Source organism: Stegodyphus dumicola, chromosome X1 (genome assembly GCF_044657685.1).
Source record: "Stegodyphus dumicola isolate Sdum_Otavi_A_Nest chromosome X1, ASM4465768v1".
NCBI classification, from domain to species: domain Eukaryota; kingdom Metazoa; phylum Arthropoda; class Arachnida; order Araneae; family Eresidae; genus Stegodyphus; species Stegodyphus dumicola.
The window spans coordinates 65,012,228-65,039,077 of NC_140780.1; the positions used below are offsets into that span (position 1 = coordinate 65,012,228).

Sequence of the window (26,850 nt, forward strand, 5' to 3'; positions counted from 1 at the left end):
AGCCAAATCTATCGCACGCAGGGACCTGGAATTTTTTATACGGAAGCACAAAGGGGCTGGCCACCAGACCTCGAAGCCCGATTTTCGATTTTTGAATTAGAAAAATTTTAAAAAAATTATTTATAATTAATTAATCACGGTTTTTTTGACTCACTGATATTATTATTTGTTTTCAAATAACGTTCGATTGTAACAATTGATTTCTTTATTCTAGCGTTAGTTTGCTGTTTTGACGATACATTAAATCGATTAATTACAATTCATTTCTTTTTTGTAGCTTATTATTTATAATTAATTAATCACGGTTTTTTTGACTCACTGATATTATTATTTGTTTTCAAATAACGTTCGATTGTAACAATTGATTTCTTTATTCTAGCGTTAGTTTGCTGTTTTGACGATACATTAAATCGATTAATTACAATTCATTTCTTTTTTGTAGCTTGTGGGGGGGGGAAGAGAGAGAGACAGTCTACATGTCCTACACTACTATTCCTGCGCTATTCACTTATCTGCATTTTCTAAATGCACGGGCAACGCCGGGCGGGTACAGCTAGTTATTCATAAATGATAGTTCAGTATGGAATGAATAAAACAGAAAGGAATGGCAGATGATACCGAAAAAATTGTATGAAAATGTTTATTATTAAGCAAATAATAGAAGCTACGAGTGCGCTTCCAAACACTGTCCTGTACTGGCATAGAGAGTTTAAATAAATCACAATTGTATAGTTATTATATTAATAATATATTGAGTATGAAAATTTCATGTCTCCATTTAATGAAAAATTCACGTCTAAGATACAGCTATGAATAAAAGAAATATTTGACCATATCCGAGAGACACAGAGAGTGTCTTTGAAGTCGTCTAAAATTGTGTAAACACCCTCTGTATTGCTTCTCTAAATTATTTAGTATTCAGAACTAAACATGCAAATTAAAATACGTCATTCTATGGAGCCACCTGTTTCATCTCTTTTGTTTCGGAGAAATCCTCAAGATATTTTTCATTCTCTAACGATACTCCTATTAAAAATTATTATAACTATCGTTTTTACTATTTTAGCTTGATTAGCTAAGTTAAGGATTTAATATCCTTCCGCCTAAAAATATTGTTAGTGCTTTTTTGAATAAAGAATAATTTTCTGTGAATCTTGTTTAATTATCTGACATAGAAAAAGCGTCATACATAGACATGGAGGTGATTTGTATTTTTCCACATAATTGTAACATATTTCAGTGTTGTAGGTAGGCGATACTTTAGTTTTATTTCTCTAATTCCCCATCTAACTTTGTTTAAACATTTTAAGGATATCATGACAAGCTTCTTCTGCAGTCAGTGCTAATGAAGTGTTTTTTACTTCCATTTAAATCTAAAAATTTCTTAACTAACTGTAATTGGAGGAGGGAAACACAATTAAGGTTAACATGCCAAAGGCAGCCTTATTTCCTAAATGTTAAAACTAACATAATAAGTATAATTTAATTTGCTTAAACCAAAATTAGATTTAAGTTGTCTGCTGTTAGGCTGCGTAGAGGTTTTTTCCAATTACAATCGTTCTTACGAAAAAAACTAGCGTTCGCGCATGAACCCCCGGCTGAAAGACGTTATAATTGCAATTCTGACTACTTTAATTTAGATACGACCAACAAAGATTAAATTTAAAGAAAATGTTTAATTTTCGTAGCAGCACTGAAAATTTTGTTATGAAGAAAACTAAATCTATTTTCTAGCATTCTAACATTCATTTTTCTATAATATATCACTAGAGAGTCTTATCCTTCAGCTACAGAAATTGCCAGATCATAAAAGTCGCTGAAGATGAGAGAAATGTACTTTGTATATTTAGCGCGCATAAACAAGTGTATACGTAAGCGAAGGTTTCTGTATATCAGCCGTTAAACATACTTCCTTGATAGCTACTAATCTCGACTTTGTGTTTTTGACTGGCTGTTTGCTAACGCGATGTTTGGCGTTGCTGAGGGTGCTATTATGCTATAAAGTAGTGATTTACGATCTGACACTCTTCTCTGGTGGCGGAGGCTTAATATGTTCTTTCAAGATTTTATTGGCGACTGAAGTCCATAAAAGAATAAACGTCCTTCTGATAGCACTAAAAGCAAAGGCTGGAAACTAGTCTTAAAGTAGCAGTTTTTTAATTCGTTATTTAATGATCTGAAAAAAAAAAAAAAAAAAAAAAAAAAAAAAAAAAACACTTGAGTAGCATCATCACATATCCCGTTTGCTATCTTTAAAATTTCGATTTTGTCCCCTTAATTTTATTCAGAATGAAGCTGCTCCAGCTACTGCTTCCAGAGTTTAAAGACCGACAACGCAGATGTTTTGTGCATCCAGGTGAAGAAATGAATGTTCTTAAATGTAATCCACTCTACATTCTTAATGAATCTCTTTCAAATTGTAATTTGGTGTAAGGAAAGCTTTGAAAGTAAATTTCAAATACAAATTAAATCTGCCCAAAAGGAGTTAAGCGAACAAGAAGATAACGCCATCTATCGGCAGAAATAGTAAAAAAAATGGAAAAATTCAACTGATTAAAATTTTAAATGTACTAGAAGGAAATAGATTTGAATTAATGTCATTAACTAAACAAGATTATATTATATTATATTATTATTATATTAATTATTTATTATATTTTATTTATATTATAATAAATAATTGAGCAGCTTGCAGAAGGACGGCAATCCAGTTACCTGGATTTTTAAAGAATGCCTCTATGAACTACGTGTTGATATTTGGTTTATATGAAGTACTTGACTGTGATTTGATGAATTTCTGCTATGGTAATATAAAGTTTCACTTAATGCTCACTTAGCACAGGGTGATCTAAAAGTTAGTACATATTTAAAAATATTTTATTTCAATAAATTTGCGAAATACGATGCAAGTTAGTACTGAAATGTATAAAAACCACAGGAATTTTCGTAAATTATTTTATGTTTAAATTTTTAGACGTAATTTTATCTACCAAATGAAGTTCTACCTTGGAATTTTGAGCCTTTGGTTTTGATTTTGAGCTACCATTATCTGCTTTACTCTATTACGAAACATCAGATTTCCTAACCTCGAAGAAAAGACCTTGAATTTTGTGGCATTCAATTCAAGATGGAGCTTTACTTCATATCGCTTACTCTTAATCAAAGCCTTATTACCTCTTAGGTCTAAAAGACCTGGGATTAGAACCCAAGATTCTAGAAGAGTACTGAATCATAGTCTAATTTCGCATGCTGATTTTTATTCATGAAAGTAAGAAAGGTGTATTGATGCGTATAAAAAAAATGCTATGGGCCTTTAATTCTCTTAATCGCGTATTGATCTTACACTTATTTTGAAGTTCTTACTCTAATTCTGGAGCGTTCATCTCGTTATCCATTGATGATAGCTTTTCAGTATTAATTACCTCCCAGCTCTTTAGATCTAAAATATTGTGATTTTTCGCTTGTGGGGCTACCTGAAATCATGGATACATTGAGCTACTCAGCATCACTGGCAGTTAAAAACAAAAATCCACTGACGTACATTGAATAACCTTAAAGCAGTACTGTTTTTGCCTGTCTGGACATTTTAGCTCTTGTTCATGCAGCACACCGTATTGACGGCTGCCACACTCAGCATTTATTAACGACGCATTTTGTATTCTTGCACGAAAGAAGCACCGGTTGATAGACATAAATGTAATTAAAAATTTGAATGATTCAATTCTTTAAAAGAACACCTTTTTTTATTCAGTCTTATGCTACTGTGTTTTTAGGTCCCTATAGAAATTTTGTGCAAACATCTTTCTCCTAACAATAAGTTGAAATACGCCGCATCGAGTTAACGTTTTTTAATTTGCTAATGGCATTAAATGATACTTGAACACCACAAACTTAAGGTAGCCTCATAAATAAACGCCACAGAATTTCACGCTCAAATGATCTGTAGTATCCTTAATGCTAAAAGTGACGGATTCTTGCTCGGTTTTCTCCAAAAAGTGATATAAAGATACGTTTAAAAAGAAAAGCAATGATAATCCATTCTGCACGAATGTCATAAAATTCTCTGCAGTATCTAAATTTAATGAAACATAAATTTTTAAAATGACTTTTGGGTCATCATATGTAATATGTCATGCGTCCGCAACTATAAAACTTTTCAGCTACAGATTGAGATTTTCTCTAATTGGAGGCATAGGATTGCTAAACTGAAAGAAATATTTTATATTCTTTTTGTGAAATTTTTCGAACTTATTTATCAAATAAATTATTTTAGGTCAGAGGAACGTAAAAGATAGTTTCATGCAGACTACACGCATAGCTGATATCAACAAATATGTTTTTTAAATTATGCTGCAATAAATTACTGAAAATTACCTATTGCTTTTTCCTTTCTTTTAAACGAAATATGTGATCATTTTATATGACCTGTATAATGACAGATCCTAATAAATACAAAATTTTCACTCACAGTAGTGTCATAATGGAATGAGGCACTATATTTATTAAAATATTTAATGTAGAATACGGAATGCACATGTATGTCCTTGTTTTTAAACTTTTTTGAGTTTAAGATGCATTTCAAATTTTCCTAAATATAGTGATATTTATTTAAAACAAAACTTTTTCACCATAACTGATTTTCAAATATATTTCTTCGAGCATGCTTATTTATATTTTAAAAACTCTCTTGTTATATCTCACTGAATTTTTAATATTTCAGTCGCATGCAGGCTCTTAGTCATCCATTCCATACTAAAATTCTTGCATGTTTAGTTAAGCGTCTTTAAAAGTATTTTTGAAAATACAAAGCAGTTACATTTCTCACATTTTCCTTAGAATATCCTAGTTGAGCTTAAAGGACAAAGGCCTAAAATATCAACGTCTGTAATAAACGGGAATCCATGTTTAAGCCAAATACAAGCAAACAGTAAACATTAAAGTCAGGTATTTATTTCGAAGAAAGGCAGTGAGTTTTAAAGGTATTAAGATAACGATGAGGTCAGAAGTGTGGCTCCTGTCTAATCCCATGTCTTTGGACTTAACGCATCTTGTTTGCAGTTATTCATTGTATTTTCGTTTTAGTAGTGTTTTCAAGTAAAAAAAAATGCTTTTGAAAGTTTTAAGCTTCCAAGATAAAATAAAAAGATTTCGGCAGTTTTTAATTATGTGAAATTTCGGAAAATTTTAGATATGGTTTACTTTGAAGCTCATTAGCTTCAAAGTAATTCAATAATTCATTTTCGTTTTATAAAAGTACTATTACATATGAAATAGAAATGCAATGTGGCTGTATACATATGAATGTTAAAATAATTTTTACATTTCTAAATCTTTTTACATTTTTAAATTTCTAAAATTCTTACATTTATAACTTTGGTTTTTCCAAAATCTCTAAATTTTCTTTTAAATATTAAATTATTCTGACCTGATAGACAAAGCACAGTGATTTATAATTCAGTGTTGATCATTCCAGTGGAGAAGATATATAAATGTTAAACATAGATTATTTATTTGTATCTTTGTAAAGTTCATTCAGAAATAATTTCTAGTATCACAAGTAGCGCTGCAAAATCGATCATTGTAAATATACGTGTTTCCCTGCTTTAAGATTATTACCAAATTACGCCTATTAAAAATACTCATACTGAGTTTTATGAAGATATAACTGGTGCTATTTTTAAGTATGAAAAGAGAGAATGTACATAAATTAGTTAAATTATCAATTACCAGTAAGAGTTCAATTGTTAGACCCCTCAGTTATTATTATCAACCCAATAACTAAACTGTCTGTTACTAAAATCAGCTGATATCTGTCATTATATCAATTATCGATACTAGTTCAAAATTAAACTCTCATTTACCTATATAAGTTTAATAGTTAAGTTATCTGTAGTTAAAATGTAGAAAAATGGCATCTTCAACACTTTATACAATACAATGTATTTTAAAAAAAAAAGATTTGGAAGTTGAAAGTGGTACACAACACCATCTATTAGGGAAAAGTGTAATAAAATAATAACAGATAATTAAGCTAGCACATTTCAATCATCTCTCAAAACAGGAAGACTTTTATAAATGTGATATAAATTCCAGAGAAATCTATTTCAACAATATAACTTAGGATCTATTTTTAAAAATTCGAATTTTAATAACATGGTCAGGATAATAATAATGATGAACAATAGCAGATTTTATAATTTCTCTGATTCAGTGCTATTTTTTATTATTCGAAACTCTGATAATCTCTTAGCACAATAGTCATCACTGACAATACAGAGACATTATTTTGAAGCAAGAGAGATGAAAAATAAGCAATAACCTCACCCGGAATCAAACCACGGACCTCTGGAATACGCGCCCAGCTTGCAAACCACTACACCACGAAGGCACGCTAAGGAGCAGGGAGAAATACCTTATATACACCCCCTTTTAAAGGGCGACTGGGGTTTTAGGGGACCAAATCGCCAAATCATTTGTGTGGAGAATCATCATCCACCGCCCTTTTAGTTCGGGCGTCACTGTAGAGACATTAGGTATTTTGAAGCAAGAGATATGAAAAATGAGCAATTCCCTCACGGACCTCTGGAATACGCTCCCAGCGATTCACTACACCACGAAGGCACACTAAGGAGGCGGGAGAAATACCTTATAACATATGTATTACAGTCACCACCAAAGACTATTTTGTAAGATTCTTTGCCAGTTCCTCGGGAATTTGGATCTGGGATTGTGATTTCAAATTTAAGTTCTTATTGAAAGTGTAAAAGTAATTACATTTATTCCATTTTCTTCATAGTGATATTTAGTTTATAAGAAGTGACTTTGGAAGCCGATAACAGAATGATTCTTATGTATTAGAGTTTTGATAAGCTTCAAGCAGTTCTATTTCGTATATTTTATCACAGTTATTATGCAGTGATGTAAGTCTTCTTTATAGCAGAGTCCATTCACACAAGGCTTTATAAGAAATACGTTTCGGGCAAGATCGTGTGAAAACAGGTTGAAAGAATTCAGCTGTCATAAGTTTCCGTATTTTATTGCTAAAAACAGCTTAATGCAGTAATTATAGGAAATGCCAATGGCTGTTCCCTAGGAAAACATAAATCTTTTCTCAAAAGAAAATGTTCGTGAAAAGTGAGGAAATTTCATATTTGCATTGATGGATATTCAGTTTGGTAAAGTATCGTAGTGATCATTTTCATACATCGTCTTCCCCCAGTATCCACTAATGTAACCAAATATGGGGGGGGGAGGCGAAAAGTGTAACCAGCAACTTTACATTCATCCTTAGAAGTGAGATCCAGGACTCATTTTTCCCACTGACACACATCTGCTTAACGGCTATAATTATATCAGCAGTGAGCTGCGATCAAAGAAAACGTTCTTTTTCACCAAGATTTCCCTCATTTTTTGTTTCCACCCACTCATACCTTCACGCCCTCATTCTGTTTCGCCTTGTTTTTAGCATTATCTGAATTTTCATCAGCTATATTTTAAGCATATTTAATTTTTGTGATGATAAAAGAACTCCCCCCTACTATCAGAGCTTAAATTAGGCCGGAACCCACCGGATCCCGACTCCGGTGCTTCTTAGTTTTTGAAATAAATCATAATTCTAGCCGGAGCGCACCGGAGCCCTGAATAAGAAGGCTGCGGCACTTCTTTTATGTAACTGAATAACAATTTCAGTAGAAATTTTTATCTCGAATTAAAAACGCTTATTAAATTTAATTTATATCTTTACATTTTATTTAATTTTAATTATTTAATTATTTTATTAAATAATATTTAAATAATTATCTACTAATTATCAATTAAATTATAATTAATTAATTATACAATAATTATTGATTAAAACGCAATTTATGTACGTTAATTAAATAGCTTTTAATTAATATGATAATAAATTAACTATTTAATTTTAAAATTATTAATGAGTTTAATAGTCATTTTATTTATTTAATTTAGCCCTGACTATCGGAGTCATTATGATGCTCACTTAAGAATTTTTGTATACAAAAGGGATTTTGTTATTTTTCATTTTTCATTGTCATGTGGAACTCTGCACTATTTAATAGCATGGTTATATTTCAAAGATATGGAAATTTTGATATCAGTTTTCCATTGGTCGAATTCAGAATGAAGGTGGATCTAAAAATTAATTTATCATAATTTTATTCCAAGTTAATAATTATCAAATTATTCATGTACGGGAAAAATTGTCTTCGTAATATATCGGGTGCAAATGAAGGTTGTTGCAAATTTGTTCCAAAACAATTTCAAGAAATTATTTATGATGTTCAAAGTTTGGGAAGTGAATATCTGACTTATGGTTTGTAATTTACAGCGATCCCTTTGTTATTGCAAAAATTGTCTTAAAATTATTTAAAAATATTTTAGTAAAAATATCTCATTGGAAAACTAACAAAAGATAGTGTAAACGAAAATTTTCTTCTTTGACTCTAAACAATAAAATTAACCTTAATTAGTATAATTAAAGATAGAGAGAATAAAAAGTAAAGTATTACATCACAGTCGTTAACATTATTATTTCTGTATTAACTTTTATAGAATATTAAGTAGTAATATTTTGAGTGATATCAACAATATAATTACTAGTTAGCGGTTGTGAAAAAATGACGTAATTTCAAAGCATAACTTTAAATATCGAAAAGATATGAATATAGCTCGATTAGTTCATATTATAGTCAGTTATCGAATAAGTTCAAATTTTTTATATTAAATTACTAACAATTACTAACAAGGATTAAAATCAATTAATTATTAATTAAAATAATTAACCGATTCAGTTAATTTATTGATATAAAATATTAGTATTAATTTTAATATTTAAATTTATTATTGAAACCCATTACTTTATTTACTCCATAATTTCTATTCTTTATTATTCGCAAAATTATTAATATTTGTTTACAATCAAATTTCATAGTCGGAAAACAGTTAATTTATACCAAAAACGTTAATTTTTTGAATGTACCTGGATATATTTTGTCTTTGAAATTCTATGCTTTCTGAGATCAATTCTAATAGTACGACTAAGTAGTGACTATTACTATTTTAACTTTAAAATTAAAACCTTTTAAATACCATCATGTCTTTAACTGATGCTATGTAAATGTTGCGAGTTTTAGGTAGGGAATCTTAGAGCCTTGTTTTAGCCTTTTCAGAGGTTCAATTGGCACTAGCTTTTTTTGAATGAAGCGTTATTTACATAGGGCAAATCTACTGGATGATTTCTAGAATTAGAGGATCCTGGGAAGGCGATTGTATCTTTCCTAGAACCCTTCGGAACCTCAAAACAGCATTGCAAGAGGAGTGGGACTGATTCAGGAACTCAAAAAATACCTCATTTCCAATATGAAGTCCTACTGCGAGAGCTTTTTGACTGCTAGAGGGACCATACCCCCTATTAGCATCCTTTATTGTTCGATCTTGCAGCCTCAGCTTTAGACTTTCCTGCACTAACGAATCTTACATGAGTACATGCATTTATACCATAACTGTTCTTTGGTATAGGTTTTTGTGTTATATCAATCTACGCATATCGAATTTCATTAAAATCTGCCTGTCATTTCTAGAGATATCGTATCGTACAAATGGTAATATTCTCTGAATTTTGAACACCGGTGTTATTCAAGTTCTCCAATGGTACAGTGCCTTTCAGAACAATCACTTTTTTCTTATTTGTAGCATTTGCCTATTACCAAGTTGGCGATCACCGCTTCTTATATTCGTACAGCTACTACAATGCTCAAAACTCAGATATCTACCTCTGTGACCCTGAACTCACTTTCTGCTTTTGTACATTCACTGCTTACTCAAATACGTCTTTCACACTTTTTGAATAACGCAGTTGCACAAAATCTTGTATCTGAGGGAACAATCTGCGTAATTTGCCTTCGACCCATACAAAAACTTTCAACACCTCAAAATTACACATTTCTGATCCAGCTTCCGCTAACAGTTCCTTCCCAATATACTTGTGCTACGCCGTTGCTAGTCAATAATGATACTACTTACACTACTTTCTACTGTTCTGATATCGAATGCAATAAGAAGTGACCTAATGCTTCCACAACTAGTGAAAGCTAACAGAACTCCGAAATCTTTTAACATGCTTCCTGCCATATTATCTGACAGAAATTAAGCCGATTTAAACTAAATGCACCAGAAATGCTAATAGAACCAACATATCTTATCACAGTTTAATAACCCTATAATAACCTGCTTGTTTTCACGTTGAGAGCCAATGTAAGGCTAAACCCTCATTACACTTAATTTAAACGTTCGATAACATTACTTTGTGAAACTTGTGCAAAATGCCAAAATGTCAACAAGTTAGGCTACCACTCCCAAACGCAGCACACTCGGTTAAGAGTTACATTCTTGAACTTGTACACACTAGTATCTGTGTTCCGATGAAAGTCTCATCCTTAGATAGTGCAAAAATATTTCATAACATTTATAGATAATAACACACTGAAAAGAATATGTGCCTCGCAGAAAAGGTCTGAAACCCTTGAAGAAAAGTACAAATTACAGGCTGGAAAACAGATAAGAAAGCAACCGAAAATTCTCCGCAATATTGATGCCAGAAAACTCACAAGTCATGACTTCAACCAATTTTCAGAAAAGGAAGACATTACACGCCATTTCTCAGTCGAGTACAGATTGCAACAGAATGGAGTTCCAGAATGCGCTAACTCTATTTTAGTTGACGTGGGCAGGCGTCTGTTGTTCAAGTCAAAATTACCTAAGGCTTATGGGCGTAAATGTTATCTACACCCACTTACATACGTAACCGATATCCACTAAAAGCAGATCTAAGAAGCTTGAAGAAACTTGGTCCGCAATAAAGCCTAATGTTCTGCATTTTAAGATCATAGGAAGTAAAGGTTTTCCATTTAATAATTCGAACAGGGAAAACAAATTTATTTTCTAAAGTGGAGAATATATTCTTATTAGGTATTCAAAAGAAGAAAAAGCATATCGTCTGGTAGAAACCTGGAACCTGTGAAGTAACACAGAATCGTGATGTTCGATTTTTGGAACTTCCGGAAACTTCAACAGCTAGCAAACAGGAATTTATCGCATTTAATCCTGCTTAGAAAATCCTGAAGCCGATGAGAATTCCGAGATACCCGATGAAGAGAAAGCGGATTTGAAGAAAGCGGAATTCTAGGTCAAAGCTCTGGATAACCTGCATTTCTGAAAACAGGAAAACTGGGTAGACCAAGAGAAACGGCTATCAGCAAAAACTTGCTGAAAGCTGAAATTTTTGCAGATACAAAAACTGTAGAAGAATCTTTATCAAGACGCTGTGTATTAAAATAGAGAGCATCCCTGCAAAATGAATATAATTCTTTAATGAGAAACAATACGTTAGAATTGACCGACCTGCCAGAAAATAGAAAAGCCGTTGGCTGCAAATGGGTGTTCCGAATAAAGCGAAAGGCGGATGGCAATGGTAATCGATACAAGGCCAGACTCGTCACCAAAGGATGCTTTCAAAAGTTTGAAAATGTGTGTGTATATATACACACATTTCATACATTCGCCAGCAAAGGTACAAGAATATGAAACTGTGTCCTTGTAATGACTATACGGAGATATTTTCTTACGTATTTCTCTATAATTCTATACGCGCAGTTTTCGCATTAGCAGTCCAGTCTGATCTCAAAATAGATCTAACAGATTTTCAAACAGCTTATTTAAGTAGCAAAGTTGATGAAAAAATTTCATATTCCTACTATAAGGTTTGATAAGGAAAAGTCTGCAAGCGCAAAAAGGGAAGCTCATAAACTCAAGGCAAAGTCTAGAATAAAGCTACGGATGTGAAATGGTGAGTCTACGGAATCAGTCGAAACTGATATCAATCTACGGAATCAGTCGAAACTGATATCAATCTACGGAATCAGTCGAAACTGATATCAGTCTACGGAATCAGTCTTATAATGCTGCGAAATCAATCAAAAAGTGAATCGACAAAAGCAGAAACAGATATGAAAGCTAAAACTAAATGAAACTTTGCGAAAATTTCGATTTTAAAATTAACATCCGATAACCGTATTTACGTAAAGAAAGGAACAGATGACTACATCATATTTGCTATTTATATCGATAGTTTGATAATTCTAACTAAAATTGAATCTTCTAGGATACACAAAGAAACTTCTCAGGAAAATGTTCGAAATGAGGGATTTTGGTAAAGTAAAACCGTCTTTAAACATTAGCATTGAACAAAATAAAAATTTATCCATTAGCCAAATTCAATCAATAATAGAACTCTTAGGTATGTACGATATGCAAGAATGTAAGCCTGTGTCAATTTCGTTCGACCCTAACATTAAACTATGCGAATCTTCAGAAGTCACCAGAGAAAATGAAATTGGAGATAAAAACAATTATCATTCCCTACCCGGATCATCAATTTATTTAACTGCACCTAGATGACCTGATATTGAAGATTCTGTTGGTAGTCTTAGTCAGTTTAACTGTAACCCAGGATACTTTCACCGTATTCAAGAAAAATGTGCACTACTATGCCTTAAGTTCACGCTAAACGCCAGAGTGATATATCAGGAAACGAATTAAAGTCCAGACGCTGAGTGAGTCAAAAATATTGTGGACAGAAAGCCCTTTAGTGGCTATACTTTCATCTTAGAGGGAAGTCCCTTTAAAGTACTGAAACAGAATACGTAGCGTTAATTTAAGCTTCAAAAGAATTGATGCACTTACGTTTGTATTAAAGGAACTACATTTATCGGGAGGGGGGAAAGAAGCAAAACCAACTGTATTCTGTGATGATAATCAGAGTGCACAGCATTTAGTGAAAACTCCAGGTCATCATTCTAGTACAAAACACATTGATACTCGTTTTCGTAACATTAGAGTGTTATATGATATGATAAAAAGTAGATTAAGGTTAAATATGTGGCTACAGCAGAAATTCCCGCCTATATTTTAACCAAGAATCTAGGCAGGGACAAACATAGAAATTGTGTGAATCTACTGGGTCTTGAACTTTAACTGATGAATGCATTTTTCTGATTTACACGCCTTTCAGCTGTTCGAGGGAGAGTAATGAGAAATCTGCATTTTTCCTTGCGTTTGCGCAATGCTGAAAAGGACGAGAAGTGCAACTGTCTTTAATCCCCAGTAAAAGCCAGAGCTACGTTGTGGTGGTTATCTTCTTGGCTGTCATCGCGGCTGTGGTTGTAGCTGTTGCTCTCGGCGTCGTTGTACGGTATTTGGCGGCATGGAAAGCTAATGTAGGTGTAGCTGTTGAATATACGAGCGGCAGTGGGAGTTCATTAGAGTCTGAGATTCCAATCCAGACCTGTATCTATTATGTACGATCGTATCGAATCGTATTCAAGCGCCTGGCGATATAATGTAATGCCAAGTGGACGCGACAAACATGACGCAGCAGTTATCGTGATCAGTTAATATCTGTTTACCTCATCTTGGTTTTTCTTAAGTCATAGACTAGCATTCAGTGTTCACCTATGCTGTTACTACGAAGGGAAAGACCCACTAATTATTTTATTCTCTTACATCCAGTATTCTCCATGGTGAGCAGATTCTGTTACGTAACCATTACTCTTCAGATCCAATATTATATTTAAAAAATATTATTTTTATTAAATTTATCTAAAATTTACTCTAAAACTTGAATTATATTCATTAAATACTAATTACAATTAATTTTAACTTAACGTTAAAAATTAAATTTTGAATTTTGCAAAATTTAATAAATGTAATACCGACCAAATACCGTATAAGTTATTACTCTTATTAATAAACTTTAATAAATTTGAAAATAAAATGTTTATTAAAAATTATAAAAATTTAATTTGTTTTTCACCATTTTTGAAAAATTTGAACTAAAACTATTCCTCCCATTCCAATAATAGCTTCTCATACTCTAATTTGGAAACCACCGTTCTGGAAAAACAGTATTCAACAGGGGGGAAAAAATCAAGCACAATAAGAAACAGCTTAAATTTTATTGGACGTAGTTTCCAAAATCAAGAACCTCTTACGACGAAAAAGGCGATAAAAAGGCCAAGTGAGACTAATTTTATTCAACGACGTTGCAGTATTATGGCAACCCTTCTTGAATGCATTCACGCCACACGCAGTTTTTCCTGTTCGCGTTTTCTAGTATGAGATTCTGTGAATGAGATTTTCTTTTTGAACCCCCCCCCAAAAAGTTAGAAACCTTTTTCTAAACTGATATTTTACTTTACTCGTTTTTCAGCTGTTCGAGGTTTTCAGTTTCGTACTCATCCAACAATTTCGCTCTTAAATTTGTATACGGCCCCCTAATATGATCCTCGACTTTTAAATACCATATATCTCAGTAAATTTTTGTTGCAAGAAAGTCAGAATTTTTATGTTTTATTTTTTATAACGAGTACAAGGGACCGAAGAAACAGATAAAAAGTTAAATATCATTATTTTACATAAAATTATATTTTTTTTATTTAAAAACGCGAAAACTTGAATCTTTGTGTAACTTAAAGCAGTTTTGTGACTAAAAGTGTAAATATACGCACGACGGTTGCGAAAATAAAAGCCGCTGATATTTTTTGTGGGCACGGTATGTATATATTGTTGCTTTCTGCGGGTTCTGATTTGGAGTGATTAACGACAACACTTGATGAAGAATGAAAACACAATTTATTAGCCAGTATTACTAAGGGCAGCTCCAAAAACACGTTTACAGTCGTCGAAAAACTACGAGAAACACGCTGAAACAATCAACAACACAGCCTTTAGGCTAAAGACAGTAAAGACAGCTTCACGGCAAAGCACTAGAGTACAGCTCCCGACTCAGTTCGGTCATTCTCGGAGTTTTTGGCTTGCCTTCGAGAACATTCAAGGCCAAACCGGTAAGATTTTTTTCCAGAATGTTCTCCATCCGTCTATAGCATATCCCCAATTTTGTCGCTAAATGGGTGATTTCGCGCCAAATCTGGCAACCCTAAACCCGCTTTGTGAGGAAGCTGTCTTATCGCAGCTGGGCATTTCGCAACACTATATATATATACAGTAGATTCAGCGTAATTGAGATAGGTGGGACTAATCTATTTTAGCCTAATTACGTAAACTAAAGTAAATAAGAAGTTAAAAAATAATAATTAAGTACTTATTTTATTGATTTTGTAAAACAAGATACAGAAAAATTGTGCCATAATTTGTGCAAAAAATATTATATGCGTGACAAATTTTGCAATTTCAAATTTTAATTCTGTGATAATACATCAAATGTCGTGTGTTTTGCATTTCTGAAATTGCAGTGCTACACAGTCAGTATGTATATCCAGTTTATTCAGGGCAGATGTAAGACTTGCTTTATTCTTTCCTGAGAAAATAACGCTGACTAATCTTGAAGCATATATATATATATATATATCCGACTATATATATATATATCAAATGTTGTATGATCTTAAATTCATTTAGTGCGAAAACAAATAACTACTACTTGCGCAATTGCTGCAAAGTAAGTTAATAATAATTTATTTACTGAATAATATTGATCAATTGATTATATTATCTCCTAAGTTTAATTATAGTAGGATTATCTTAAAAGAGTGAATCCATACTAGTAAGTTATATTTTGAAAGATGTTTTGAAGTAACTTGAAAGTTAATTGTTAAAAATGTTTTAACAGGGACTGGAATTAAATCATGAATAATAAAATTTCAATTGTAAAACGAATAAATTAAAGGCAGGAATTAAATTAAATGCATGTAATCATTGTCAGAGTTGGAGTTTGTTTGTTCCCCTTGAAAAGTCAACTAATTTCCGATCAATGCATTAAAAAATTTCTTTACTTTATGATGAAAAAATTGATTTTTATTTCCGATTTATCGGATCACTCATTATTTACATATTAAATTCCATAAGTTAGTTAGATTTACCTACTCTTGTATCATACGTTTATCTTGAAATTGGGCTTTAACTTCGCCAAATATTTGTAACTTTACGTCAATGAAAGCCGATTTTTTTAATCTCCCCCCCCCAATCTTATATGACAAACAAGATTCACATAGGAACTTGTGTCCAAAAATGCGAACGGCGACTGCTAGAGGGCAATATTCGCAGGCTTAAATGGGAGAGTGGGGAAGTATGATCATTTCAGAAGAGGACGTTGTAGGAGAAGGATGAATCGGTTTACTAGCTCTGATCTTTACGGACATTTTATGGAAAGAGTGTTACCAGATCTGATGGTTGACGTCCCAGCTGTTACACGTCAAAACATGTAGTTTCAGCATGATGCAGCGCCTGCACATTTTAGCAGCACTGTGTGGGAATACCTCGATAGGGCATAATCTTGATCGCTAGATTGGTACAGGCTGATCAGTCGCATGGCCATCGCGATCGACTGACCTGACTCCAATGAATTTCTGCTTGTGAGGGTACATGAAGTCCATGGTGGACGAGACGACCGTAACATCGGGCATGGATCACGTCGCAGGATCGTGGAAACGGCGGTACGTGTCCGTGACACATCTACACATTTCAAACGCGTCAGTGAATCCATGCGTCGATGTAGTGAAGCATGCACTGCGACGAGTGGAAGGACTTTTGAACATCTTTTGTGATTTAATCATGTTTTTTAATAAAAGTCATATTAACACCTCTTTCGACATCCTTTCTTTCTTCCCCTCTACGCTTGCGAATATTGTCATCTAGCGGTCGCCGTTTGCATTTTCGGACACAAGTTCCTATGTAAATCGTGTTTGTTATGGTACGACAGACCAGCATGTTAAGTTTGGCAACGACTTTTTGAGACACCCTGCATAGTTTTAGGAGGATACTGCAAAAGTAGGATACTTTTCTATTGAAAATTAAAGGTATCACAGCCTTGATCTATCATATGTTTTGTGACACAATGCTTAAAAAATGTTTATTAAACTCTTATTTTGTAGTAGGTCGATCGCTGTTGAGAAGTAACATTTCTGTTACACGGAAGTAAAGAAATCACTGAATAAAATGTAGCGTTTGGAATTCAATTCTAAAAAATGTATTACATGATTTTTAACTGTATCTTCTTGGTACTAAGAGCCTAGAATTTGAGATTAATCTATCAAGAGCGCTTCTGCGAAACTTAATTCAAAATAGCAGTTTTTGTTGTGTTACTCCTATACTTCATTTTACTAATGGAGTGCCAAATTTCTATAAAGTCAAAATAATAAAAAAACTTAAGATGAAACTGCAGAAAAAGCAAACGATTTACCAAAGATTTTCGCAGCAGATCTTCTTTGCTGTTATTATTATCATTATTTAATGTAAAGTGTTACTGATACAGCAAGAAGACCGCTGAATTAAGATAAATCTTTGAAGTCTGTAGTCTGATTTAATTTATAATTTATGAAGTTTGATGGGTCTACATTCAGTCTTTTACTCTGAATGTGTTAGATACCATTTTCATCTCTAAATTCTGTGTTAGTTAAACCTCAAAAAGAGAGGGTAAAAATTAATGTTTATGAGAAGAAAATCATACTTCATTCTATGAAATTCTCCTCTTTCATTTACGTGTCTTTAGTGTATATGTCGTAGTCCCCCCCACCTCCAACGCGCCGTTTTTGAAATTCGTTGAGTTTTTATCTTCTTTGCTGTTTACGCGACGATGCTCTGCCGAAAAAATAAGAAGACAGGTGCATATCTACTTAACATTGAATAAATGGATATCGCAAAGCTGGCGATGGTTTTAGCGACTAATTTTTGTCGCTAAATTTGGCGAGAAATCTCAAAACTTGGCGATCATTTGGCGACATTTTGGTCCGGTCCCTGTATCACCGTAAAAGGTATTGTAATTGAATAACTGTAATTGATCCTTGTGGTTTGAAATGTAAATACTGATTGCACTCTGATACTGTGAAGAGTTGTACGACTATTTTTGAGGAAAATTCCGGAACTATGAAGCATTTCGGTTGGTAAACTAAATTTTATCAAGCTGTCATCAATTCTGTGTGCATTCAATTAATACGAATCTGTACGCACGCAACAATATTTTTATTTGTACCAACACTAGCAAATGTATTAACTTAAAAACCTGCATGAACATAAACGAATTCTTATTAACACTCTTCTATATTAAGACGTAATAAGGTAATAAGATGAAAAGGGTAAGTAAATTATATTATTATTTTTAAAGTATTAATATTTATCGCGAGTAATTTTTTTTTAAATTTAGAAAACGTTTTTGCTGTCTGTGGTCGTAGTTATTATTTATGTTTCAAATATTAACTGCATCAAGCATTTGCCACGGCTGCTCGTAAAGATGTCAATCTATTAGAGGGGCAGGGAGAGGAGGTGGCTGGCCAAGAGATAAACACAGCGCTGACAGCGTGTTATCTCGGAACATACTGCAAGTTTTAACAGTTTTTCTTACACGTCCTATGTATACTTCCGTTGCAAACCTAATAATGGTGAACTACATGTTTCTAAGAGGGCAAGTTCCTAGGAAAGTTGTAAATATCCTTCGCGCTTTATTATTCTTACTAATATTCTTTAAATACCGTTTATGTTTTATTTTCATCCATACGCGTATTTAGCTTTTAACATATGTTAATTCCTATAAACTCTTTTTCTTTAAATTTTCTTTCTGTTTTATTTTCTTCTGTACGCTTATTTGGCTTTTAACATGTGATAATTCTCATACTTACTTCAACGTACATTTATTACGTACATTATTTACAACATACATTATAGATGAAAGATGAAACTGGAATTTATACTTATATTTTTGTCTAACTTCTTTACAAAACATTCTTTTAGTAATTAATGTTTATTGGAAACCTGTCTGAACGAGCATACTTCTATTAAATTAGCATACATCTGTTAGTATCTTCTTTCTATCTAGTAGTTATATCTTCTAAATTAGCATACTATAAAATATAACATACTTATAATATTAAATTCCTTTAATTTTCCTCTATTCATGCGGCCTTGTAAAATGGCTATAAGTGATTACTATCACAGTCTCAAACTAAATAAATTATGATGATGTTTGTGGGAGGAGAAGGAATAGAAAGATTGAAATTTATATAAAGCATTTTCAAACAATTAAATTTAAGGTGAGAATAACAGTAAAGATTTAAAATACTTAAATAAACAGTAAAATGGGAATATTTTGTTAATAGCTGTTAGTATCTTAATTACCGGTTTTTTTTCTTTCTGCTGCATATTTCAAGTCTTAATACTTCTTATAATATTGATTTTAAGAACTCATAGCATCAAGGGATACATAAATTTATTACGGTAATTTATGTAAAATAAAATCTATCAAATATCTATAAATCTATAAATGTGGTTTAAATGACATCATATTAAGTGTAAATTTCTCGCTGCGTTATTGAATTATTTGTAATTCAATGTCTTTATTAAACATATATGCTTTAATAATATTTTGAAATAAAATCAAATGTTTTTCATGCTTTCTTACACTGCTAAGTATTTATTGAGTATATTAATTATTTTAATTACGTATATAATAAAATGAGTTATACATTTTGTGAACTATTTAGTAATTTCCAAGAACAGTAATTCTATGCTATTAATTATAATATTAAACTATGCAACATTTCATGATGCGCAGTTGATTAATCGTGAGAAAGTACGCAATAATGTATCAGAATGAGACATGACTGATTTTATTTACATCCGCACCAAACTCCGAATCTTATTAAAATACAATTTTTAAACGTTAGGCTGCCCTTATAAGACGAGTATGATTTGAGAAAGATGCTTTCAAAAAATCATTTTAAAGTCTCATATTCAATACATTGTTTATTTTTGTGTAAAGAAAGCAAACAGTTTTGATTTTAAGAAAGAAAGATGTTATTTCATTTTTTTTGCACATAATTGACATGAAATAAATCATGGCTGAATTTGTTTCCGAGAATGCTATTTTGCCCAAGGATTTAACAGAAACACCAGCCCGCTGAAATTACTTTTGCATTTCTAATAAAAAATTTAGTATTAAGATTTTTAAGCTTGCTTCTGATGCATAACTTGCAATATTTAAATACCAGAAATATGTATTTATGTAATGTAAATGTAATCTTATGTAAATGTTCATAAGAAAGGAAAAATTTCAAATTTCATTAAATTTCGCGATTTATTACATGACAGAAATTCCATTGCTCACATTTTATAAACAATTAATGTATAGTTTGAAATTCTTTTTAAATGCTTTTTCATAGCCATGTTTCTCAGAATTCTCTTTGCATGACAAGGAGGCTCAGCATTATGAAATAGATACTAATCGATTTAAAAAAAAACAATTATTTTAAAACCCTTATTTATGAACGATGCCTTTGAAAAGTATTTCATTAGTACAAAAACATATTACTTTCAAAATGAGAAAATGTAAGGAAAAGGGTATTTAAAGTAACTACTGAAAAGATAAATGAAAATCAAAAATGAATAAGATAAACTGAGAAACTTTAAATACTGTCAAGAATATGCGTACAATTTTTAACTTACCTGCGACTTTATTTTTTTCTGTAACTATCTTCAAGTTATATCCTCGATCCAAAGTAAATCTGCCGTCTATAGTGGAAGCTATTTGTAAATGTTACAGCAAAATGTTTATTTTCAAAGCATTATGTTATATAACTCGACCTGGTGATTAGCGGTTTCGATGGTTCGTTCAACCACATAAATGCTTTTCCAAGTTATGTTCGCTTATCTCCGTACCATATTATCTTCTTTTTGTTGAGGGAAAGATACACATTCTACTTCAAACATTACCCTATTTCCCTCATGAGCTGGGAAGTAAAACAGAAATCAAAGAACTACCAGCAACTTGCTTAATGTTGATGTTTTTATTTCTTCATGGAATATTTTGGGAAACTCAGCAAAATTCAGAGTGCACTGTTTGGAAAAAGATCTTAAAGCTGATGATTTATTTCATAAACTTTAAGCTCGATTAGTCATGTATCAGTAATAATTTCGAGTGTGAAATTTTTATTACGGTCACTTTGGTCATATTTTGCATACTTACAGCATATATATTAATATTTGTTTTTGAATTATATTTCCTTTAGATTATTCGCATGGAGACTCTTTTGAATTGATGAATTACTGTATTAACAAAGAATTTGCATAATTTAAGTTTCACTACAGTAATTTTATTATGCAAATGAGAACCGCCCTCGGGAAGTTAAATTGCATATTTTAAGTGCTTTTCGTCTTCAAGTTGATGAAATAGCTCGTTTAATGCCAATATTTTAAGCTATTATATACTCCACAGTTTTAAAACTTAGAGTGCAAAGACAAAAGAAATTAATTAAACAATTGAAAATTATCATTATTTTCCTAATTTTTTATTCTATGACTGCAGGCAGAATATTAAAGATAAATTTTCAATCATTTCCTCGACTCCACATCTTTTGACAATTAAAGAATAATATGAATGCTCAGTATATTTTCTCTTTCAAACTGAAATCTTCTTCGCATGCAATGAGGTACATGTTTCCAGAGATGCCAGATATACAGCTAAAGACGAACAAAATAAAATTATCAGAGCGGTCAGAAAATAAATCCCTTTTTGACAATAAACTGAATGAGCATAGTTTAGGCATACTCATTGCTCATACTCTTTTTCGAATGAAGTAACGTTTTCTAAAAATACCAAAAACTGAATCAAAATAAAACCGCAGTAATGTAGTATGAAATGAAATAAGTAACTTCCTTAGGACGCGAAACATAATGTTCAGTCTCAGCAATAATCTACAAAATAGAGCAAAAAGGATATTCGTCTTTACGAAATTTCATTTTCAGGAGCAGAATGACTCGAAACTCATTCAATTTTAAATTTTTGAATCAAAATATTTTGCTACACTAACTATGCCTTCACGAAATTTAACAGTAAGCCTCCACTATGCTCACATTGCAAGTAAATAGGTCGTTACTATGCAATTTCTTAATTGTGCTGCGAGATTAAATAGACCATTGCTCAGGTATATTTTGTTCTTAGTATATGTTAAAAGGTGAATGTCCTCAACGAATTGTTAATCTTCGTTCATTTGCTTGTAATCTGCATCAGTAAAGAACTGATAATCACGCGTTTTGTGATTTGTTTTCAAGGATGGCAGACGCCGTGCAGCTGAGATAGCCCTCGAGGTGAACTAAGTCCCCAAAAATGATATATAACATCTTGTTCTGTGATTAAACAACTGAATGGTAGTATCTTTTCAGAGGATTAACGGTTTTATGAGTTCAACGTCTTAAGAGTCTTCCTTTGAACCAGCACAAGGAAAGCAAAGGAATTTGCTTTGTGTAATATTTATTCCAGCTTCCCGAAATACGTTGTATAACCCAGTTTGTTCCTTTACTTATAGTTTAATTCATTAATAAGGTACTACAGGCTGTATGGATAAAGTAGCCATAGTTGAAAGCATAAGCTACTTACCTAATTAAGCTTTCAAGACCTTAACCATTAAATTGTAAGTATTAAAAATGAGAATAAGCAATGCATTTTAGCCTCTCTCTCGTTAACTTTGTAATTAGAAATATATTGAATCAGGAAAAAAATAAATAAACAGTTGTTTATTTGATATGATTTTACTAACAACAGAGCCGGAACAAGGGTGAGGTAGGTGACTTGGACTACAAGTGGCGCCAAATTATTTATGAAAAATCAGAAATTTCTCTTAAAAAGCTATGATTGTTAGTTTTCAACTTTGAAGCACATCGAACTGTTTTAAAAATATATTTTAAATGAATTAATTTTATTAACATTATTTATAACAATTTAAAAGTATTCCATTCATAAATACAACTTTTATTTTCTGTGCTTATACAACTAACAAATTTATTTCCGTTAATATTCGTAACTCTCTTTTGGTCGAGATGGCGTTTCTTAGTTTATGTTTTACGCAGCGCAGTATGTGTATGATGAGCAGCAAAATTATTTCAATATAAACCAACTGATTAATGGTTATTTTCTTACCTCAATCAAGTTTCTTTGATACGTGTTTTCTATCGCATAGTTTTTATTGCTTTTAAACAACTCAGCTGAATTAAGGGACGAATTAATAACATCAATATATTTTCAGAAATGCTGAGCTTTCACGTTACTGTACATGCTTCTACTACCGTCCTTTAATTTTAGCTCTTTTTTTTTTTTTTTTTTTTTTTTTTTGCCATAGCCAACTTTCCAAATCACACGAACTGAGTATTAACGGCTACGCAGTTTCCTACTTAGTTAGGTACGAATGCTTTTTCAATGGTTCCCAATGCTTTTTCAATGGGCCTCTGCGTGTTAGGCAACAGACCTAACACGCAGAGGCCCATTGAAAAAGCATTGGGAGACTACATAAGGATGTTTCAAAATGAAATGCACTGAATTATCAGTCTTCGTAAATGTTGCCATTGAATGAAACGCATGGTTCAGGGTTTTGTTTTGTTGTGTCCATATCTGATTTGCACCAGAACTATATAGTTGGTTTATTACGGTTATTTCTGGAGCAGTTATAAAAAACTGATACATCAGTCGTTGTCAAGACTTTAATGTAAACGTATAAAGTAAGATATGGCCTCTCTTTGTTTAGATGTTTTATTGCTTCTAATGGATAAAGCAATGATGTAAGTTATTTAGTTTCAAAGAAATTAAAGAAGGTTCAGCGTTTTGAAATTTTTGTGTAAGGGTTAAAACAAGCTTTTATGGCTTCTTCTGATATAATTGATACTATAAAACGACAGTTAAATTATACAAGCAAAGCTGCTGAGTTAAAGATTTTAAAAACTAAAATTGAAATATCAAAATCTGTTAGATTATGATTGTCAAACTTATTTATTGATGCGAATAAAGATTAATTGCAAACACCTATCATATTTGAGGAATTTAACATATTGAAGAACTGATGAGGCGGGTGAAAATAAAGAGAAAGCAGGAAGCATTATTAAATCTTATTAATTTCAAAATTGCACTTATATTGCACAAATATGATGAGACTGATGGCCATTAAAAATATCATTTAATTGCTATTTCATGGCTATATTTTAATCAGAGTTATTCGGCTTATAAAGTTCTGCTCAGGCTCAAATAGTTCTTTCTTCCGATAAAAACTCATTTGATTGATAAAAGGTGAAGCAACATTGAAGACTGATTTGCTGATTAATCTTGTACAGTAAAGCAAACGGGACTTTCTGCTTCAGGAGGGATGTTTTCTTGTAGGATGTTCTATAGGAACTGTCTCATATGCAGGTGACAGGTGACGGAGGACGGGGCCGCCTGGCGTATAACATAGGTAAACAGGCATATGTCCCACGTCTTCCACTAACTCGAAGAAACAACTCGCTGAAGCCCCGTGAGGCTGAATCTCATATACACATGGGATCCAACTTATTGACCATACGCAACCAACTCTTTCGCCACGAACCGTATTAGGACAAGTTTCTAGGCTTATCCACTCGGCCATTTGTGGACACGAACATTAACGTTTTGGTTTGGTTTATTTGATCATGGCAAAGCATTCGGGGGCTATCTTCCTAAGAGGAGGGATGCTATCGTAGGAGGACTTTCTAAGGGCATTTACTTTTTAAATATTGCTAAGAAGAACTTTCGCTATCAGGAATAACTCATTAAATGAAAGTTTTGCCTAGCTTGTTGAAAGGGATTACTTGTTGATCTGTGTTAAAGGTGAAGAAAATAAAAATGAAGCTACAAAATCCACTGTATTTAACAGAATTCAAAACGAGCGATGGAAATAGGTTAGAAAAATTTTAGGAAGGTCAAGCAGTTTTAACATAAAAATCATGTTCTTTTTGCTTCAGTGTTACCTTTTACGAGAGATTATTTGTGTAAATTAAGAGCTGTCAGGGATTTTGACACGTTGCTGAATTAATTTTGACATCAAACTATTGAAAACTGAATATTATGAAATCATAACTCGTATTAAAATATGGAATACTTTCCATTTTAAATTAAATGTGTTATTTTCACAACAGTGTTTGTTATTGTTTTCAGGGTAAGTAACACGCATGCACTTTGGGTATTCGCATGTTGTGCTGCTAAAAAATTGCATATGAAAATAACAGAAGTACACCAATTATTAAACGATATGGAATGAAAGGATGAATTATGGCAGTGGGGGCGAGATATGAGCATTTTGAAGCAAGCTTATATTCTGTTGTTATGTGTGTTATATGAGTGGTATAAAATACTGCATAACGATTTAATAAAATAATAAATCTATAAGGTATTTTCTCTCTCCTTATTGCATGCCTTCATGGTATAACTGAATTGTACGTCCCGCTAGCATCAGGAATTCTGGTGTTCAAATCTTGGCGAGGGCATTGCTTATGTTCTTGCGTCGATATAACTTAAATACTTTACAAAACATCCTTGTAGTCAAAAACTATATATGACTGTCTACGAAGTCGGCCGCTTAAGAGAAACACTATGTCTTTCTTTACAACAGCTGAGAGAATATTTTTTTGAATGTATTCTTGAGAAATATATAAATTTGGCTTTAGATTATATATATTATTAGAATTCGTGCAGAAACGAGAAAAAATGTTAATAAATCTTATTATCAAATATCAACTTACAAGAAAACTAATTTTTGAGAAAAATGTATGCTGATTGTAGAAATTAAAGAAGTATTAGAAGTTTAATGTTACAAATGAAGTAGAGCTACGAAAAATCAAACGAAATATCTTCCGATATTCAGTTTCAAACTGGTGAAAAATTAATGTAATTGAATTCATGCAATTTAAAGGCAACAGCTTATAACTTAAATATACGACTGACATAAACACTGCAAATATTCAGTCAGAAATATTTACTTTTAAAAACTTTGCTGTTTCTGTAATTCTAGGCACTAAAGCAGCTGCAAGGCTTGTATTGTTTAAAAATTATTCACGAATGTAATTTAGTTCAAACGTATCCGAATCTGGAAGAAGTATTAAGAATATTTTTTCATTGCCAGTTAATGTTTTTAATAAGAAAAGAAGATTAAGCAAGCTTAAATAATAATAATAATGGTAATAGTAATATTAATAGCTGTATAAAATCTCCACTTGATCAAGAAAAACTTTTAAACATGGATGTTTTATGAACTTTTTTTTCAATTATCACTAACATGGCTATTCTTTCAAACATAGCTATTCAGTTTCAAACATGGTCATTCTGCAAAGCTATGGAATTAAGTGACCAAGTAGATTCTGAGGAAATTATTGATGATTTTGCTTCATTATAAGCAAGAAAAATTAAATTATTAAAAAGCTTGAAAAAAAAGTGCAATGGTTTTTATATCAGTTACATTGCTATTTATGCGTTTTCAATGTTATTTGCCATGTATCACGAAGGAATTTTTTTAAAATTTTTATTTCAAAACTGCAAATTATTATCAGTGTCATTTTTCTGAAATTTTTATAAAGCTAATTAATAATTATTTATATAATTAATAATATTAATTATTATGAGAGTTTTGGTACTCCGATCTAAAATATAATAATGAATGAATTATAAGTAGAAAATGTACAGATATATTTAACTTGTACTGTATGTAAATATTTATATATGTGTGTAGGGGGATGTGCTGTTGGTTTTCTTTTATCTCCCCCTCCCTTTTTTTTAATGCCCGAACACCTTGCATTGCATACAGGGGCGCGCATTAATATCTTTGCTTCATGTGAAAAAATATAATAGGCATGGCTCTGACTGACAGTAAATATGACTTTATTTTTACATAAATTCTGTGTAGTTTAAAAATGTTTTATATATGTATATATGTTAGCTTTACCTTCAGATTTTACCGATGCTAAGTAATATACCATGTTTCCTAATGCAAACGTCTG

General features: G+C 31.9%; 1 protein-coding gene across 3 annotated transcripts in view; it reads left to right on the top strand.

Moving 5' to 3' along the window:
* Positions 1 to 26,850, top strand: part of LOC118181449 (forkhead box protein D3-like) — a 93,342-nt gene that overhangs the window by 60,706 nt on the left and 5,786 nt on the right. Inside the window, exon 1 of one of the 3 annotated variants that reach the window (XR_004756881.2) lies at positions 18,377 to 18,509. The exons of the other annotated variants lie outside the window; for them this stretch is intronic. The gene's annotated coding sequence lies outside the window, so the exon portion shown is untranslated. Of the gene's footprint in view, positions 1 to 18,376; positions 18,510 to 26,850 lie in introns of those variants that run through there. 3 annotated transcript variants of the gene reach the window in all.